Source organism: Macrobrachium nipponense, chromosome 15 (genome assembly GCF_015104395.2).
Source record: "Macrobrachium nipponense isolate FS-2020 chromosome 15, ASM1510439v2, whole genome shotgun sequence".
NCBI lineage: Eukaryota > Metazoa > Arthropoda > Malacostraca > Decapoda > Palaemonidae > Macrobrachium > Macrobrachium nipponense.
In genome coordinates, this window is record NC_087208.1 from 66,362,851 (window position 1) to 66,368,432 (window position 5,582).

At 40.2% G+C, this 5,582-nt stretch overlaps 1 non-coding gene across 1 annotated transcript; it reads left to right on the forward strand.

Moving 5' to 3' along the window:
• The first annotated feature begins 372 nt into the window (after positions 1-372).
• On the forward strand, positions 373-493 carry LOC135195130 (U5 spliceosomal RNA). Its single transcript, XR_010310094.1, has one exon. It is a non-coding gene; the product is annotated as a U5 spliceosomal RNA (small nuclear RNA).
• The last annotated feature ends 5,089 nt before the right edge of the window (positions 494-5,582 follow it).

The window sequence follows — 5,582 nt, forward strand, 5'->3', positions numbered from 1 at the left end:
CAAACATCTTCCAGTATGTGTCAGGGATAATCCGTTGACATTTAATTCCTTAGAGTTAAGAGTGAGGAATACAGCTACAAGCAGAATATAAGCTAAGCTACAGACAACCCAAGACAAAAAAGCTATAGTGAGCTGGAGAACTTCATAAGGTAACAAACAAGTTTTTTTTCTGTAACATGAAATCCAAAATTGGTATATGTTATGTTGATATTAGTGTATGTGTTTTCATGCTCTACCATTTTTTTATTGTTGTGGGTGAATTTCCAAGTTGATGATATTAATGCCATGGTACTTATGCCCGTTTTATACTGAACTCCAGTTTCTTTGAGTAAGCACCCAACATGAACTAGGTGTACAACACTATTGGAATGGTAGCTCTGGCTTCCCTTCAAAACGCATAAATCTTTCGCCTTTTACTAAAGATTTCCGTGGAGGGGAGCAACTCAATGAGTCTGTAAACCAGTTTTTACTGTGGTCTACTTCCAGTAGGCCCTATAAGCAATCATTTTGAAATTTGTAAATACCCGTTGCCTTCATCCATAATTAATATCTACTATAGTCAAACCAAAATGTCGTGGCAGATGACAGGTTTCTCCTATACTATATCGTTCCCAGTTAGAAACATTTTAGTCATTTTATGCCTAAGGAAACGGAGCTACTTAAACCTAAAACCTCAGCGGTAAACACAGGTTAAGCACACAGATAAAGTGTTTGCTCCGTATTTATCCCGGATTTTGTTTTCATTTATTTTAAATGCGACCTCGAATAACCTTTGTGCATGTGTTTTTGTGTGTATATATAGACCTAAAAGGAATCATTAGTACACATGCATATAAATAACTGCTAAAATAGAATATGGACAATAATCATATGGCTTGAAATCGTGTCATTATTACAAGATCTTTGATAATTATTTCCAAAAAACACACAACGAAAGGAAACTCATTAAGAACATCCAAAATTTACTCTTTGTTTCTTTAGAAAACGAAGTACAGTAGATGACAGCTCTCAGATAAAGTCATAAACCAGGGATTAACCTCGATGCTGAGAGTAAAAAGGATAAATAGACCCAGTAGAGCTGTATTCTTTTCCTGGCCCCACCCTAGCAATCTTAGAATCTTGAAGAGACATTTTTCATACTCTAACATCTAAAGTGTTAAGAGCCTATCAAAGAAACAGTTAAGGTATGGTTAACCCTTTACAGCATACAGATGTAGAGAGTTGCTAAGAGATAACCTTTCATAATGTTTTAATTGCACTACCTACCCCAGAATAAGACTACCTCCATACTCCCTATAAGCCAAGTTGATCTTACTAAAAGGTTTTATCAGGTACTGGACCACGTCTTTAAAGGAATGAAATTCCAGCTTGCATGATTAAGATTTAACTCATCAGTATAAAGCTATAAAATTCGTTTGGTCTTTCATCTTCATCCATATATAACAGTGTTTTGTATATGTACATTGTCATTCACTCGACTCACCCTGTAAAGAAAGTACCCGCAGACGTGTTCTTCCTGCTTCAGCCGTGGAAAGAGCGGAAAAACTGAGAGACATGTTCTCTGTGTTTTCAGCCTGGTTACTTGCATATGGCGTTCACAATTACTTTGTGAGAGAAAAGATAAACAATGGGCCCTTGACCGGTGATGAGAGTTTACGATTGGGCACGTGAAGCTACCAATATTCCAGATGTAAACTATTTTGTAATTATTTATAATAAGGAAAAAGGAGAAAAAGTAATTAACAAAAGTGTGGGTGAAGGGATTGGCCTCGCACCATCCAGTACAGAACTTAATCTGGCTTTACTAATAAACCGATGAGATTTTTCCCTTTGTCTATAAGGGATAAAGTCCTAAGCCTTTAGATTCAAATACGAAGCGTTCTAATGACACCTGTCATCCACCACGACAGTTTGGTTTGACTATAGAAGCTTTTTGTTAGGTTGCATTTTTTAATAAATTCGTTTCGCCTTCAGCTTAAGAAATACAAGATACAGTGTACATTAAAATTATGTCTAAAGTGGCCTTGGCTTAGAGAAGTATTTTCAAGGTGACCATCCGATGTTCGTCATAGCTCTAGTTCCATTACTGGGATCATTTGTCCGATATCCTACCATCCACCTTTAAAAGCTTTGGCTGTTCTATTTTCAATATTACCATAGGCTATTTACAATCATGAGGAGTCTGGAGCTGGTATTGGTTAGATAGGAGGTTGTCACTTTAAAGTTTGTTGTTCAAGTGTCACTGATAGATGTTTGTAGAAGTACTGTAATGTGGTCAAGAGTTTGATATCGACAGTATGTTGAGCAATATTATTTTTTAGTCAACACTATACATTCTCAATGCATTAGGCAGTGGGGTACTTTCATATGAGATTTTAAGGTTTAATGCTGCTTTTAGTAATTTAGCTTGCAGATTCACAGTTGCCTAAAAAATTTTCATTTTGACACAACATGGAGTTATAAATGAGGACAGGTCTAATGGGCTCTTTTTGAATTAATCTCCCAAGGTTTGAACAGATAAAGCATTTTTTCTGTTTTCGTATCTTTAGAGGACACAATGTCGCAAAAAACACGGGCACAAGTTTTTTGTGATGTGAGCCAGCTCGGCCACTTACACCTTCCTGCCTTTTGTTGGTAGGCAAAACATTCCTTATTGGGTGAATTGCCATGTATACAACGATCTGGCAGCACAAACAGATTACATATGAGAGTAGAAAATGCGTCCTTTTTAAAGAACTAATAATGCTTGAAATTGACTAGCTGTCTGGGTATAAAAAGCGCCTGCAGCCACCGCTCATCCTCTTTCTTCTATCAGACCTAACAAAATCCAGATCTCCTACGGGCAGAGTACGTAGGGGCTGCACACTCGTGTGAACATGACCATGAGGGGAAGTTGCGAGCGATGCCATGTGACCATGAAATGTAGAAGTAAGTAATCATTCTTTATTTTAGCCATCATTGGGCTAGTGTTCTAGCATCGAGAATATCATTGTTTAGTGAACTTTTGGGAATGTGTCCCTCGTTGATTTGTCAAATTCTTACTACACTTTGAGTGATTTTACATACTTTTAAGTGGTTGCATGACCACTCTGAGTTTTTTTTGCATTAGTTTAGGGGTAATACATCCGCATTATTCATGTGTTGGGTAGTTTACAGTTTTGCGGGTCTGTTTCCCAGTCCGCACGACACCCAAAGCAATCCGCCAAGGTAAGTAGTCGATACAACCTGGGGTGGCTGGTCATCCACCACGACTTGCACAGCGCAAACATTCAAAACAGTCAACTTGGCGCCTCCTCCGCAGTGCAAACATTCAAAACAGTCTCCTGTAACACCTCACCCAGCCCCCGTTGCTTTTGCTTCTTCAAATCCTGTTACGATATCGGACTTTATTAACTTGGGGGGGAGACGGAGACGTATTCCGTTCTTATTTACCTACAGTTTTGTGGGCCAGTTTCCAATTTCCAGGGCCGCACGACACCCAAATCAATCCGCCAAGGTAAGTAGTCCCTTCGACCCAAGATGGCCATTCACCTACCACGACCTTAACCGAGCGAGTATTCAAAGCAGTGAACTTGGCGTCTCCAGTCCCATCTCACCTGTCCTTCATTGCTTTTTCGGCTGCAAATCCGGTTACGTTTGGCGATTTATTTAAATTGTGTGAAGACGTAGATGTACTACGTTCCTATCTATTCAAGAGTGGCCTTTTGGGCGATTGTAAATGTGAACAGTGTAGAGTGGGAACAGTGAACCTCGTTAAAGAGGAAGATAGTTTCGTGTGGTGGTGATTGCTATACGGAACGGCTCGTTCTTCTCCCGCTCACACTTTGATTTTGGCACTATCCTCCAATTAATTTATGGCTGGATCCACGAGCTGCCGCAGGCCTTTATGCAGATGACTCTTAAAATTGGTTCACCTGACACAATGGTGGACTGGTATAATTTCTGCAGGGACGTCTGTATCGACATTTTGGTTCAGGACAACCATAAAATCGGTGGACCTGGCCACATTATTGAAATTGACAAGTCAGAGTTTGGCAAACGTAAATTTAACAAAGGCAGGCGTGTTGATAGTTGTTGGGTTTTAGGTGGACACATTTTTCCAAATCGTTCGGGACCGATCGGCCGAAACTCTGCTTCCCATCCTCATTGAAAACATTCACCCCAATTCCATCATCAATTCAGACTGTTGGAAATCATACACCACATTAAGTCAGTATTTTAAAGAACTCTTAAATATTAATCACTCTTTACACTTCGTCGATCCAACCGACAAAAAAATACACACCAACACTATCGCATCAACATGGCGGGTATTGAAATGTAACATTTTGCCACGGAGTGGTACAGACAAAACCCTGCACCCTTCATATTTTCCTATGTATTGTATTAAAAAACGTTAGTTTAATAACAGCAGTTGCCCGTTCAAAACATTCCTCGACCTCATTAAAAAACAATTATCCATTAAAGAAAGCAGAGTCAACACCAAGGAAAATCCGTCCTTTGTCCCGCAGTACTCAAACCGAAATGTCGATGCTTGACGTCCCAGGCAATTTGCCCAGAATTGTCCAACTCTGACATGGAAAATTTTCAAATCTAAGGTGAGTGCAATATTTTATTTATGTAATATAACTATGTCCTAAGTGCGGTTAGGTTGGTTTGTATGGTTAGGTCACAACTTTTTTTTACCATATTCACCCCCTGGCTAGGTAAGGCCACTCTCCCTAAGTCAGGTTAGGTTGGTTCTATTGGTTAGGTCACAACCTTTGTTACCATACGGGGGGGGGTCCAGGGGGGCAAAGCCACCTGGTTAGGTAAGCCCACTCTCCCTAAGCCAGGTTAGATTGGTTCTATTGGTTAGGTCACAACCTTTGTTACCATACAGGGGGGTTCAGGTTGAGTACGTGCCCTAACTCGGGTTTGGTGGGTTCGTTTGTAGGCTAACATGTTAAATGTAAGTAGTACCAAATGTAGGTACGTAGTAGGCTAGCCGAGTCTGTTTCCCGTTTGTAGAGTAGGAGGTCAACATATTTAATATAAGTAAGAAGTCCCAAATTTGGGTAAGTATTAGGCTAGCACAGCCCGCATCGCGATTGTAGAGTAAGAGGTCAACATGTCCAATGCAGAGTAGGGGGTCAACCTACAGCTAAATTGTTTGTTATTTTGCTGCCGCATACACCATGTCAATCCCCCCACCCAAAAACCCAGGTTCCCTAATGTCCCCCTTTACCGTTTCGATAAAGTTTTCGGTGGTCTTCGCCACTCGTATCTGTCTCCCCCCCAGGGTGACCAGACATCCCATATTTGACGGGATTGTCCCATATTTATGACATTTGTCCCATGTCCCGTTTCGACCCTCCCCGGGACGCCTCTTGTCCCGTATTTTCAATGTTTGAAAAAAATAAATTACAATATACTAGTGAAATTTTGCAAAATACGGGGTAAAGGTGGCAACAGTGCAGTGGGCCGAGAACAAACAAATCTGTCCTAGGTATTTGATTTTTTAAACATAAGGCAGCATGTCCGACATAAAGTGCAACTAAAAAGTGAAGAGAAAATGTATTTTTAGACCAGAGTGGCAAAAT